This window comes from Salvelinus sp. IW2-2015, unplaced genomic scaffold, assembly GCF_002910315.2.
Source record: "Salvelinus sp. IW2-2015 unplaced genomic scaffold, ASM291031v2 Un_scaffold1212, whole genome shotgun sequence".
In the NCBI taxonomy this organism is placed as follows: Eukaryota; Metazoa; Chordata; class Actinopteri; order Salmoniformes; family Salmonidae; genus Salvelinus; species Salvelinus sp. IW2-2015.
This window is the reverse complement of record NW_019942780.1, coordinates 193195-208207: the sequence shown is the minus strand read 5'-3', so window position 1 is coordinate 208207 and position 15013 is coordinate 193195. Positions and strand designations below refer to the sequence as shown.

The window sequence follows — 15013 nt, the reverse complement described above, 5'->3', positions numbered from 1 at the left end:
GAATTTAATATTGAAAAAATGTTGCAAATGTCGGAGAACAGACAGCAAGGTTCATACAAATCTCCACTGTTGAAAACCAAACGCTAGTCTAAAAGAAATGGGAGATAATGTCTAGATGCTTTTTACAGTGGAGATCAAGTTTATAAATGTCTGGCTGGGCTGATGAGGACTGGATTGCACAGTAAGATGGAACAGAGTGAATAGGTATTTCATTGTCATAGCTTTAAACGGTGGCAATTTGTGGATTATAAACTGGGTGGGTCGAGCCCTGAATGCTGATGGTGAAAGATGTGGACCATACCACGGGTATGACAAAGCATTTTTTTTACTGCTCTAATTACGTTGATAACCAGTTTATAATAGCAATAAGGCACCTCAATGGTTTGTGGTATATGGCCAATATACCACGGCTAAGGGCTGTATCCAGGTCCGTAGCCGTGGTATATTGGCCATATACCACACCCCCTTGGGCCTTACTGCTTAAATAGACACTGGCTGGAATGCAGTTTTAACCAATCAGCATTCAGATTAGACCCACCCATTGTATAATGCTTAATTATACATTATACTGATAATGATTTGGCCAAAACTAGCGGAGTGTAGCTATTAGTTTAGTTATTTGCACAAATAGAAAAACAATTTGTAACAGTTAAAAAAACGATCTATTTAAACAAACCAAACTTATTTCAAGGTAAAGAGCAATCTAACTTCATGTTGTGGGTGAACTGTCCATGAGTTGGTACCTTGCATGGTTTTAAATTACAGACAAATCAACACGTGTCGAGGTTTGGAGGGGGATTATTTAAGACAGTGGGCTTATAAAGATCATCACAAATCACTAGTGGTTGTAGCAATACAGATAACAGATGCCAGTGCCAAATGACAGTACTGCAGCTGAATCTCAAAATTAGTGAGAATGTATCCGAGAGCTCAGAGAGCTCATCCCCAAGACACATAAAACTACCAGAACCAATCTGTCATTCAGCTGGTGATGAAGCAACTGGCCTTGGGGATGGAGAGACGAAGAATGGGCAGAATGAAACCACCTGCTGCTTCCACTACCTAGCCTACTTGCCAGGATGTCGATAATAGCTAATGTTTATTTCTGATATAGAGCTACTTGCAAAGGTTGACTTTACAATCTAGTTTTGATCTCGAAACCAAAGGATGAAAAGTGAATGTTGTTTATATGTAATTCTCAAAATAAACATTGGTATTTACTGTATTGGACTAGAAGGCAGATTTGAATTTTCTTTTCTTGCTCTCTTCTGTCATTTTATTTTTCATGCATTTTTATCAAGACTATGACTTAATCTGAGCTATCTATATGTCAGACATTTTTCAGCAATACATTCGCTACATGCTCTATATCTCAATTTCTTAAACCTTTTATGTGACACAAATGTTGTGCTTCGTTAAAAAATTGTGTGTGTGAGAGAGGCGATATACAGTGGGGAGAATTTTGGCAGGGTTTTCCTACTATTAAAGCATGTAGAGGTCTGTAATTTTTATCATAGGTACACTTCAACTGTGAGAAGACGGAATCTAAAACAAAAATTCAGAAAATCACATTGTATGATTTTTAAAGTAATTAATTTGCATTTTATTGCATGACATAAGTATTTGATCACCTACCAACCAGTAAGAATTCCGGCTCTCACAGACCTGTTCGTTTTTCTTTAAGAAGCCCTCCTGTTCTCCACTCATTACCTGTATAACTGTACCTGTTTGAACTCGTTACCTGTATAAAAAGACACCTGTCCACACACTCAAATCAAACAGACTCAACCTCTCCACAATGGCCAAGACCAGAGAAGCTGTGGAAGGACATCAGGGATAAATTGTAGACCTGCACAAGGCTGGGATGGGCTACAGGACAATAGGCAATCAGCTTGGTGAGAAGGCAACAACTGTTGGCGCAATTATTAGAAAATGGAAGAAGTTCAAGATGACGGTCAATCACCCTCGGTCTGGGGCTCCATGCAAGATCTCACCTCAGGGGACATCAATGATCATGAGGGAAGGTGAGGGATCAGCCCAGAACTACACGGCAGGACCTGGTCAATGACCTGAAGAGAGCTGGGACCACAGTCTCAAAGAAAACCATTAGTAACACACTACGCCGTCATGGATTAAAATCCTGCAGCGCACGCAATGTCCCCCTGATCAAGCCAGCGCATGTCCAGGCCCGTCTGAAGTTTGCCAATGACCATCTGGATGATCCAGAGGAGGAATGGGAGAAGTCACGTGGTCTGATGAGACAAAAATAGAGCTTTTTGGTCTAAACTCCACTCGCCGTGTTTGGAGGAAGAAGAAGGATGAGTACAACCCCAAGAACACCATCCCAACCGTGTAAGCATTGCGGTGGAAACATCATTCTTTGGGGATGCTTTCTGCAAAGGGACAGGACGACTGCACCGTATTGAGGGGAGGAGGATGGGGCCATGTATCGCGAGATCTTGGCCAACAACCTCCTTCCCTCAGTAAGAGCATTGAAGATGGGTCGTGGCTGGGTCTTCCAGCATGACAACGACCCGAAACACACAGCCAGGGCAACTAAGGAGTGGCTCCGTAAGAAGCATCTCAAGGTCCTGGAGTGGCCAGCCAGTCTCCAGACCTGAACCCAATAGAAAATCTTTGGAGGGAGCTGAAAGTCCGTATTGCCCAGCGACAGCCCCGAAACCTGAAGGACCTGGAGAAAGTCTGTATGGAGGAGTGGGGCCAAAATCCCTGCTGCAGTGTGTGCAAACCTGGTCAGAAACTACAGGAAACGTATGATCTCTGTAATTGCAAACAAAGGTTTCTGTACCAAATATTTAAGTTCGCTGTTCTGGAATGTATCAAATACTTATGTCATGCAATAAAATGCAAATTAAATACTTAAAAATTATACAATGTGATTTTCTGGATTTTTGTTTTAGATTCTGTCTCTCACAGTTGAAGTGTACCTATGATAAAAATGACAGACCTCTACATGCTTTGTAAGTAGGAAAACCTGCAAAATCGGCGGTGTATCAAATACTTGTTCTCCCCACTGTATATGAATTATTAATAACATCTCTTTATATTTTCTTTTAAAAAAGGTCGTATGGAATAGGCACATCTGGGTCCTCCATTTAGATAGTAAGTGAGGTAAAGTGAATCTAAATCGAAAGTGAATTTTTTAAAAGCCATGTGCGTCAGTTTCTTTCTCGAAGCTGGGTCTGTTGAGTGATCTGCCATTGCGCTGAAAAATCTGTGAAATCGATTTTGAGTTATGGTAGGCCTTTGTTTTTTTTGCAGTGTTATTACAGTGGTCAAATGTTGCCTACATGAAACAGTAATGGAGTAATCAAATCATGTATACAGTCGTGGCCAAAAGTTTTGAGAATGACACAAATATTAATTTTCACAAAGTTTGCTGCTTCAGTGTCTTTAGATATTTTTATCAGATGTTACTATGGAATACTGAAGTATAATTACAAGCATTTCATAAGTGTCAAAGGCTTTTATTGACAATTACATGAAGTTAATGCAAAGAGTCAATATTTGCAGTGTTGACCCTTCTTTTTCAAGACCTCTGAGGGTTAGGGGGAAGGTTAGGGTTAAAAATAATAATAATGGTAAGCCTATTAATAAAAACACCAATAATAATAATATGCTCATAATAATAATAATGTGAGCTACGTAACTTGATTTWTATAACAATTATTGTTGAATTATTTTATTAGTGTTGTTGTTGTTATAATTATTTGTATAATTTTATAATTGTTAATGTTGTAATAATAATGTTTTTATTATTAACCTATTTGTTTACAATAAGGTATGGCTAAGACAGTTAATGTCATTAAAGTATGTCTTCTTCCAAATTAAGTGGTATAACGTACATCTTACAGATTGTGAACGTTTTCTCCATAACATGCATTTTTTTTGGTAACTTTTATGAAGATTATTCGGACATGGAAAATGAAAAAAATAATTCCTAGGAAAATCGTCCAAAGAAGAAAGGATGTGATAACAGCATTGTAAAGAGGTTTTAAATTAAACTTGACCTCATATTAGGTTAGCAATTAAGTTCGAGCCATTATAGGCCTACATGCTGACACACTGAGGTGGATGAGTTATAGTATTACAATCATTCCTCATTCTTTTCTTATTTGAGACAACAATGGCTTATATAATCAAGGGGCAATGTGTTATTTGAACAGTGTGCTGCAGGTCCTCTTCATGACTAAGGACTTCAGAGAGGCTGTGGAAAGGTTTGAATATTGACATTTTCTGCACTGGATTTAGTCCCTCTTAACACAATGATTACAATCTAAAAATCTATATCTTTAAAGAGAWTRATMATATAAATAGAGAAGCTAAAGATCTCACATCTCTCCTCACAGAGGAGGTCTGTGGTCCAGATCAGAAGACTGTTGATTTTCACCTGAAATACCTATTTACGACTTTAAAGACAAGTGAACCTCACACAAAAGACATGGCATCCTTACTGGGTATTGGAAATGGTGAGCTTACTGTAGATATCCTGCTGAGAATTGTATTTTATGTAACATTGATAAATATACAGGTGCTCTCATAGCATTTAAATAATCATATTAATTTATTGAAACGTATATCCTTTGTAATATGACCTACCGCAAGATTGGTTTGACTCGTCATATCTTTTTCCACCCAGTGTTCGCGCAACGTGATGCTGCTGAATATTTTGAGATTTTAAGCAAGGTCAATCCTTATGTGTCTCAGGTACTTTATCATGTATTATACTGAGATGATTTTGGACAAAAACCTGCAACTGAACATGTTTGACATGGCAAGGCTATATGTTACATATTACATATTTTTGGCTTTAGATCTTCAAAGGACATTTAGGACGAACTACCACGTCTTTTAAAGGTCAYATGACCAGTGATGAAACTGGACCATTTTGGACACTGCCCCTTTCAATGGAAGGAAACTACAGTGTGGTAGGGTAAATACACTTACAAGTATTTTAGTCATTTCTAACRTTTTTGATGGAGCAGAGAATGATTGTAAACTGTCTGTGTTGTGTTTCAGAGGGAAGGGTTTGAGAAGTTTTTCAAGTCTTCAACCATCAGTGGGATGTACTGTGACCAATGCGATGAGAAAACACATGCAAACATTGTGAGTTGTGATATTTGGAATACTCAATCMATATCCTTAATAATTGTACCAAAAGATAACATGCTTTTCACTATGTAAGGTAGTAGCACTGTATAACACTGTCTCCTTCTAGYGGTTATATTAATCAGGACTGATAGTAAGTGTTTGTTTTGTGTCTACAGGTATGTAAGATGGTACATCACCCAGAGATTCTAACTCCACTACTCAAGAGGTTTGAGTTTGACKWCCACAGTAAGTCATATGTCAAAAAGGACTGCTGTGTGGACATTCCTCACATGTTACAGACAAAAGGTATTTAGAGATACTTTCTGTATTTGACACGTGCTTTCATAACACACATTCTCAAATAGGYGACACATTTGTATATTAATTCAGTCAGGTTAGGCTAAGAGAACAGCAGCAGTATAAAAGGAAAYCAGAAGGTTCCGTTATWWCTCTCCTTCTTATTGGTCCTTTTGATTTATCCAATGTCTGAACCGAACTGTGACTATGAACTCTATGCGGTTGTGGACCATGTGGGGAGTCTAATAGGTGGTCATTACACGGCTACAATCAAGTCCCATGATGATCACAACTGACTTGTGTCTTTGATGACACAAGTCAGACGGGTAAGATTTTTTTTTTTTTATTGAATTGAATATTGATTGTTTCAGTGTCAAATATGATGTTAAGGATGATGTCAAATATGATGTTAAGGATGATGTCAAATATGATGTTAAGGATGATGTCAAATATGATGTTAAGGATGATGTCAATTATGATGTTAAGGATGATGTCGAAGATGATGTCAAAGATGATGTCAAAGATGTCTCATCAGAATGTAATAAAACACCACCCATAGACCCCACTTCCTCAATATACAGTGGTTCCATACCCATCCGAGGCCATATATTTGTTTACTATTTGTAATATATACGGCACCTCTCTTCCAGCCCAACCCACAATCAATCAGTCTCATGAATAATGAAAGGTAACATGTCAGTGTTTTTCCATGTCGTCAGGTTGTGTGTGTGTGGGTGTGTTTCCTTTGCAAACCTACCACATTTCCAGAGAACAGCATGCCAAACTCCCATGCCCTCTTCTTTGTAAAATTACAATTCTAATATTATTTTTTCTAATTCCAATAGATCCCAGAGTGCATATCTGCTTATGTACAATAAATGTAAGTTAACTATGTTTTACTTTTTAAAATAACTGTCCTACAGTCAGCCCTTACAGTAGCATCACTTATCTTAAAGGATCCTGCGATTGATGTCTTCAGTTATCCTGGCATCAACAGCTCCTGTTTGATCCATGTAGAACTGTGGCCCTAAATATTTATTCTCCTTGGCTAAACTGAAATATGTATCCTTCATTTCTGACCAATTACAGTCAAATGTATGAATCCATTTCCCCCTGTAGTTCTAAGCATGTGCTCCAGATGAACCAATACAAGGGGAATTAAACAAAAAAGAAGAGGAATTGAAATGTATGGAAGAGGAATGGAAGAGAATAGAGGAGGAATTGAGGATAATGAAAGAGGAATGGAAGACAATAAAAGAGGAATTGAAGAAAATAATCCAAATGGAATGGAAGAGAATATATGAGGAATTGAAGACATGGGTAGACAACATTGGAAGAGGCAGCGATGACAATAGGAGAGAAATTGAAAAGCATAGAAGAGGAATTTGAGAGTATAGAAGAGGAATTGGAGAGTATAGAATAGGAATTCAACAATGTAGAAGAGGAATTCAAGAGTATAGAAGAAAAATGGTCAACTATAGAATAGGAATTGAACATATGACTGAGTCTGTTACGCCCCATTGGGGACACAAAGTTACTCAAAACGAACTGCCAATTGAACGTTAGATCTCATGGAAAGTGACATTAACAATGGCCACTAACAGCTACATTAGCCAACTAGTTTCAGTCTGTTACAAAGAGAATAGAGGTGGGAAAGAATGATGTGAAGTGAGAAAAAAGCATATCTCCAAACACTGCTAAAGGACATGAGAGCAGACAGAGAGAGTCTGCAATAAAATAAGTAAGCTTGGATTCATTACATTMAGCTTAGTTTTATTCAGTGGTCTTTCATTGTTTAGACATGGTTTTAGCTATGTAGGCATAGTCTATATCAGTAGCCATACCAAATGTTAATCTCTATATATTAATTAATCTCCATGCAAAGCAGTGGAAAGGTCCCACCCCCGGCTCTGACAACGATGGCTGCATCAACCAGGACCTGGAACTGCAAAACCACCACTCTGCACCAGGTACAGGGGGTCTCCGACTGTCCCGCCATTCGTGCCTGCCCTACCTGTGGCCAACGGGTGGAGCACGACAAGACCGGCTGCAAGAATGTTCTCTGCATGAAAAACTTCTGCTTTGTGTGCCTGATGCTCACACCTGAGTGGCTGATGACTGCCAGCTCATATTTCATAACCTGCTCTGAGGTAGTGGCTCCTACACTTGTAGAAAAAAGGTGCTATCTAGAACCTRAAAGGGTTATTCGATTGTCCCAATAGGAGATCCCTTTGAAGAACCATTTTTGGTTCCAGGTAGAACCCCTTTAGTTCCAGGTAGAACCCTATTGGGTTCTATGTAGAACCCTTTCCCCAGAGGGTTCTACCTGGAACCATAAAGAGTTCTCCTATGGGGACAGCAGAGGAACCCTTTTTTTAAGAGTGTAGGAATACTTTTACACCCATCTGGCACAGAAACTAAGAGATACATAGCTCTCATTCCAGTCATGGTAGGCACACCCCATGGTAGGCACACCCCATAACCAATGWTGAATATAACTGATGGAATATTTATGTTAAGACCCTTTTACAATAAAATCAAATTGACATGTKTCCTTAAGTATTTTTAAAGTCAGATTTTATATGACCTCGTTAATATAACCGCAGCTCAATATTTCAACCTTTTTATAGGAATTAAATGAAACTCCAGCTCTCAGAGTTGCATACCTTTTGTAGTATCATGCCATTGCTCTGTTGGTCTGGTCAAGATTTGTCAAAGGTGAGTGTATGGAGCAATATGGAGCAATTGGTGAATCTTCATGTACATTTATTATTGGGAAACGGTGAATGTCCAGTGACATTGTTTATTGTGACCTACTGTGCTGTGTTCGACTGCAGCCTAAATATATATATTACTTTTTGGATATTGAATGTAGCCTATCCAATTAATAGTGTTGCCTATCCTTAATTGTGTTTACATATGGTTTCTTTCCTTCAACTATGATTTCCTTCGGTCTGTTTACAGTTGGGTCTGTGTTTGACAGATGTCTTGCTTGAAACCTGATATAAGAAGCACAGCCAGGTGCGGAGTCGTTGTTGATGTTTTTCATTGTCAATGATCCTTGAAACACAGCACTCAAATTTCCCTTAAGCCAAAAAGTATACAAATAACTAAAGCCAGTGCAGTACTTATGTAGGCAACAAAAATAAATAATTATGAGACGGCATTGAATGCGCCATAATTAGGCTAGTCTATATGGCTTAATGGGCTGCAGGTAGCGWTGGGCCAGTAACCAAAAGGTTGCTGGATCGAATCCCAGAGCTGACAAGGTAAAAATAGGTCGTTCTGCTCCTGAGCAAGGCAGTTAACCCACTGTTCCCCGGGCGCGGAAGACGTGGATGTCGATTCAGAGGGGTTGGGTTAAATACGGAAGACACATTTCATTTCAGTTGAAGGCATTCAATTGTACAACTGAGTAGGTATCCCCCTTTCCCTTAATGAATTTTGCATTCAGAAGTTTAAATATATTCCAGTCTATGGTAAACTACACTGCAAACGTTATGACATCAGAATCTTGGTTGACATCTATGATTGATGTAAGGCCTACTTAAACAAATATARGCYTAATGATTCTAWAATCTATTTTGATCCCTCCGAGGCCTTCATTTGACAGGCTCATAGTAATAACAAGTTACCAGAGCTATTTTTCAATGTACACTGAACAAAAAAAATGATCGCAACATGTAAAGTGTTGGTTCCATGTTTCATGAACTGGAATAAAAGATCCCAGAAATCTTCTATACGGACAAAACCTTACTTATCTTAAATTTTGTGCACAAATTTGTTTACATCCCTATTAGTGAGCATTTCTCCTTTGCCAACATAATCCATCCACCTGACAGGTGTGGCATATCAAGAAGCTGATTATTAAACATTATGWTCATTACACAGGTGTACCTTGTGATGGTGAAAATAAAAGGCCATTCTAAAATGTGCCCTTTTGCCACACAGTGCCACAGATGTCTCAAGTTTTGAGGGAGCGTGCAATTGGCATGCTGACTGCAGGAATGTCCACCAGAGCTGTTGCCAGATAATTTAATGTTCATTTCTCTAGCATAAGCTGCCTCCAATATCGCTTTAGAGAATTTGGCAGTATGTCCATAGCCGCGGGAAGTAGGGGTGCTGAAGGTGCTGCAGCACCCGCTGAAAATGTTGAATAATACAAAATCAACGTTGTGAACAGAGTGCCCCATGGTGGTGGTAGGGTTATGGTATGAGCAGGCATAAGCTACGGGCAATGAACACAATCACAATCAACAGCCTGATCAATTCTATGCAAAGAAGAAGTTTTACGCTGCATGAAGCAAATGGTTGTCACACCAGATCCTGACTTGTTTTCTGATCCACTCCCCTACCTTTTTTAATTCCCAATCATGTGAAATCCATATATTAATTTATATATTAATCCTAATTTATTTATTTCAATTGACTGATTTCCTTATATAAACTGTAACTCAGTAAAATCAAAGATTTGTATAACTAACCAAAGATAGCCTGTTGTTTCCAATGGCAACAAATGAGTCAGAGTGGACAGAACAGGCACGGGGGTGGGCATAGCCAAGCCTGAGCTTGCGAAATCCTATTGATACGTTCTAGAGTGTATTTGCATATTTTCCATTAGGGAACGCCCACTTTGTGAAGTGCGCAATAACTAAATTCGCCTTTGCTGTCCTAAACAACGCAATTTTCTGAAACTTTGGTAAAGGGTAAAGTCTACAAGACTTAGTGCACTCTGTTCGTAACAGATTATAGTTTTGGAAATAGAACATTTTACTGAGATCAAATTTTTTATCGATGAGAAAATGTGCAGAATATCTGCCAAAATCCATCTCTTTCCATCTTCTCCCACTACCGGCCACTGGGCTTCCTCTCGCTACCATATTTGGTAGGGAATGGAAACGCCAAGTGGATGCTTCACATTTATACATCTGGTGAAATATCTGTCTCATTGTTCTGTGGTAAAATCTTTGAAATTGTTGCATGTTGCGTTTATATTTTTGTTTAGTGTAGTTCGTTGTAATAGAGGACTTCCATCATAATATCTKCATACTACAACACAGGGAAGTTACAGATTAAAAACAGTCTTGACAAAAAAATTGACAGATAAGAGAGAAAACAAACTAAATTAGCCTCTTGAACATATAACGTTATACCTACTGTCTTTCTCTTTGAACGTTTCAATACATTTGAATTATTTAACAGTAAGATCCATATCGGCCTACATATATTTTATGTGAGTAAAATATACCAATTATTTAGCTAGTTTAGATACATTTTTAAACTATTTGATCATTAATTTTTTGGATCACGTGGTTTGTCCATTTATACTTTCCGTACCAGCAGTTGTTTCACTAACCATTCCAACATGRCTGCGATCAGGAGTTGGGTCACTCCGGTTTCGCTAACGATATGTTTTTTAAGACAAGCTGGAAGACCAAGTCCGGGGAACCATTCATTTACAGAGAGATGGAACCAGGTTTGACTTGTTCATGTCTTTGTGCTGTTGAATTCATGTGTTARTCTGACAGCAAGCGTTAACAGCGATTCTAAACAGCACGCCCGACTTCGTGCATGGCTCTGTGACTTTGAGTCAATGTTGAGCTAACGTTAAGTGAATTAGCCTACACCTTTATATCAAATATCTACATGCCAAACACAGGAAACACAGGATATAAGATTGCAGCTACGTATGTTTGCAAAGCTATAACATTGTTGGTAGCAGTCCGGGTCCAACTGTCTGCATACACAAGTTGTCATGTTCAGACAGTTATGTATGACATGTTAGTTACACTGAACAAAAATGTAAACTGTTGGTCCCATGTTTCATAAGCTGAATTAAAGAACCCATACATTTTCCATATGCATAAAGAGTTTGTCTCAAATGTTGTGAAAAACTGTTTACATCCCTGTTGGTGAGCATTTCTGATTTTGCTAARATAATCCATCCAACTGACATGGTGGCATATCAAAAAGCTGATTATTAAACACCATGATCATTACACAGGTGCACCTTGTGCTGAGGACAATAAAAGGCCACCCTAAAATATGCAGTTCTGTCACACAACACAATGCCACAAGTGTCTCAAGTTGAGGGAGCGTGCAATTGCCATGCTGACTGCAGGAATGTCCACCAGAGCTGTTGCCAGATAATTGAATGTWAATTTCTCTACCATAAGCTGCCTCCAACATCCATTTTAGAGAATTTGGCAGTAAGTCCAACCTGCCTCACAACCGCAGACCACATGTSAGGCGTTGTGTGGGCGAGCGGTTTGCTGATGTCAACGTTGTGAACAGAGTGCCCTATGGTGGGGTTATGGTATTGTCAGGCATAAGCTACAGACAATGAACACTATTGCATTTATCGATGGCAATTTGAATGCTCAGGTACCGTGATGAGATCTTTACATACTGACCACACTGCTCGCCATATAAAGTCAAACATAAGAAGAAGCCTGGAGGAGAGATGACTAGAAACTAATTCAGTTTACAGTTTTATTTGTTGATTAATTGTTGAAGGAGAGGACCATGTGCATTTCAGGTAAAATAACAACCCAATGTTTATATCCCAGGACAAATGATTTAGSAACAGCAAGCTAGCTAGCTAAATTGCCATGAATGTTACATGCTTTTTGACTTGTCCCTGAATTAATATAAGTGGTTCAGTTTGTGTTGATATTTCAACCTACGTGTCCTGATCTCGTGTGGGTGGACAAAATCTACTCGCACGTGGTCAGGTCAGCATGTTAAGCCTGTTGTCCTGCAACTCATCCACCGCCATCACCTCATGTTTCAGCATGATAATGCGGAGCCCCATGTCGCAAGGATCGGTACACAATTCCTGGAAGCTGTAAATATCCTAGTTCTTCCATTGCCTGCATACTCACCAGACATGTCACCCATTGAGCATGTTTGGGATGCTCCGGTTCGACGTGTACGACCGCATGTTCCAGTTCCCACCAATATCCAGCAACTTAGCACAGCCATTGAAGAGTGGGACAACATTACACAGGCCACAATCAACAGCCTGATCAACTCTATGCGAAGGAGCTGTCGTGCTGTATGAGGCATTTGTATTTATTATGGATCCTGATTTAGCTGCTGCCAAGGCTGCAGCTACTCCTCCAGGGGTACAGCAAAATTTAAGGCAGTTATAACATTTTAAAACCGATACATTCACAACACCTCAGGCCACTACTCTACCACATATCTACAACACAAAATCCATGTGTACGTGTGTATGCATGTCTGTGCCTGTTTGTATCTCTTCAAATGGTGGTCACACCAGACACACTGGTTTTCTGATCCCATATGAGCCATTAACTACTTAACTAACATTAACTAGACACAGCCTTGATAACATCAACAATGTTATGCATACATACGTAGCTACAATATTATATCCTGTGTGTGGCATGTAGTTTTAGATCTATGATAGAAAACCTTGGCCTAAACATGATCATGACAAGTAAGTAATAACTTTGTGCACCTCCATCTGCCCCAAAGTCAATATTTATTGAGATTTGTGATACAATTATGGTGGTCTGACCATTTGAAACCAAACCACAATACAGCTAACTTGGCTAGAAACAGACTTTTGCATGTGTGTCATCATGCTGCATTTACTGCTGCATTGTCTAAGTCATCCTATCCTACAATAAGCCACAAAGTAAAGTGGATCAGAAAGTTGTAGTGCATCTTCACCTGATTTTAACTTGTTATTGTGTGTCCCTTCTACAGAGGTCCCATCTTCACACAGCAGTAGAATGTAGGAGTCCATCGACTAGAGCTGTTCTTGGTCGACGTCACAATGGGAGTTTCTTATTGGTCAGTGCCGTGGCTGTCACGCACAACAGCTCACAGGTGAGTCGGTGTCAATGTGAAATACAGTAACTAGTCTGATCCTCTCTCAAATTATTTTACGTTAAACCATGCTCTGGTGTTTACACCTTGAAAAATGTGGTCAAAATCCAAGACACTTCCTGTGTCATAATAGTTTGTCCCTTTGGAAATCCTTCCACCTGGTTTGTGAAAGAGGTATTATATTTTCAGATCCCAAGTGAAACCCTTCCCACGGAATCTCCAGTGCTGGAAGCATCCACCCCCAGCACCATAGTCTTAGATTCCGCTTCTATAAACACACAGCCAATCACTGAGCAGGTGTTTGAGGTTGCACCAACCGTAGTGGATGTTCTGCGGGGGGTGGGAGTAGAGCTGAGCCTATCAGAGCTGGGCCTGGGGAGCGCCACCCCCGTGGGCCTGGTCCAAAACCTACTGGAATTCATGCATGTGGACATGGGTGTGCCGTGGTGGGGAGCTATTGTTGTAGGTGAGACATTTTAGTCGTTAAGCAGACGCTTTTATCCAGAGCTACTTGCAATTAGTGCATTCATCTTTAGATAGCTAGGTGAGACAACACATCACAATCGTATCAAGTACATTTTCCCTCAACAAAGTATTTATCAACAAAGTCAGTGCAAGTAGGAAAAGACGAGTGCCTTATTCTTTTTTGAGGGAGTCGTCGGGGGAGCCGTGACTTATTTAATTTACTCTTCAAACAGGTAGGGTTTCAGATATTTTTGTAAGATGGGAAGGGACTCCGTTGTCCTGACGTTAGGGGGAAGTTTGTTCCACTATTGGGGTGTCAGGACAGAGAATAACTTTGACTGGCCTTAGCGGGTGCTGCCCATGGAGTGGGAGGGCCAAGAGACCAGAGGTGGCGGAACGGAGTGCTCTGGTTGGGATGTACGGTTTGAGCATAGCCTGACGGTAGGCAGGGGCAGTTCCCTTTGCTGCTCCATAGGCAAGCACCAAGGTCTTGTAGTGGATGCGAGCTTCACCTGGAAGCCAGTGGCGTGTGCGGCGGAGCGGGGTGACATGCAAGAACTTAAAAAGGTTGAACACCAGACAGGATGCAGCGTTCCGGTTAAGTAGCAGGGGTTTGATGGCACATGCGAGGAGCCAACCAACAGAGTTGCTGTAGTCCAGATGGGAGATGACAAGTGCCTGGATTAGGACCTGCGCGGCTTCCTGTGTGAGGAAAGGTAGTACTCTACGAATGTTGTAGAGCATGAACCTGCAGGAGCGAGTCACTGCTTTGTTTACAGAGAACAACCGGGTGTTGTCCAGGGTCACGGGTCCAAGCACAACATCTAAGCTGAGATGTCTGCCAGGCACGCAAAGATGTGTCGCCACCTAGGTGTCAGAAGGGGGCGGGGAGGAGAAAAGTAGTTGTGTGTCCTATCATCCGCATAGCAATGATAGGAGAGACCATGTGAGGATGTGATCAGGGGCGGCAGGTATGATGTGATCAGGGGCGGCAGGTATGATGTGATCAGGGGCGGCTTGATTCGATCTTGCAACCTTTCGGTTACTAGTCCAACGCTCTAACCACTAGGCTACGCCGCCCCTGATCACATCCTATCATACCTGCGCCGCTGATCACATCATACCTGCCGCCCCACCCCCCTCGTGATCATCATACCCGCCGCCCTGACCGTAACCGCCCACCTGATCACATCATACCGCCGCCCCTGATCACATCATACCCGCCGCCCCTGATCACATCATACCCGCCGGCCCCTGATCACATCATACCCGCGCACCT

The 15013-nt window shown here is 40.5% G+C and overlaps 1 protein-coding gene and 1 long non-coding RNA gene across 2 annotated transcripts in view; both read left to right on the top strand.

Moving 5' to 3' along the window:
* The first annotated feature begins 3174 nt into the window (after positions 1-3174).
* Positions 3175-7968, top strand: LOC139024224 (uncharacterized). The gene is made up of 2 exons (XR_011475511.1): positions 3175-3259; positions 7295-7968. It is a non-coding gene; the product is annotated as an uncharacterized lncRNA (long non-coding RNA).
* A 5211-nt stretch (positions 7969-13179) lies between these two features.
* Positions 13180-15013, top strand: part of LOC112070052 (mitochondrial inner membrane protein OXA1L-like) — a 7904-nt gene continuing 6070 nt past the window's right edge. Inside the window, 1 exon segment of the mRNA XM_024137454.2 lies at positions 13180-13269. The gene's annotated coding sequence lies outside the window, so the exon portion shown is untranslated.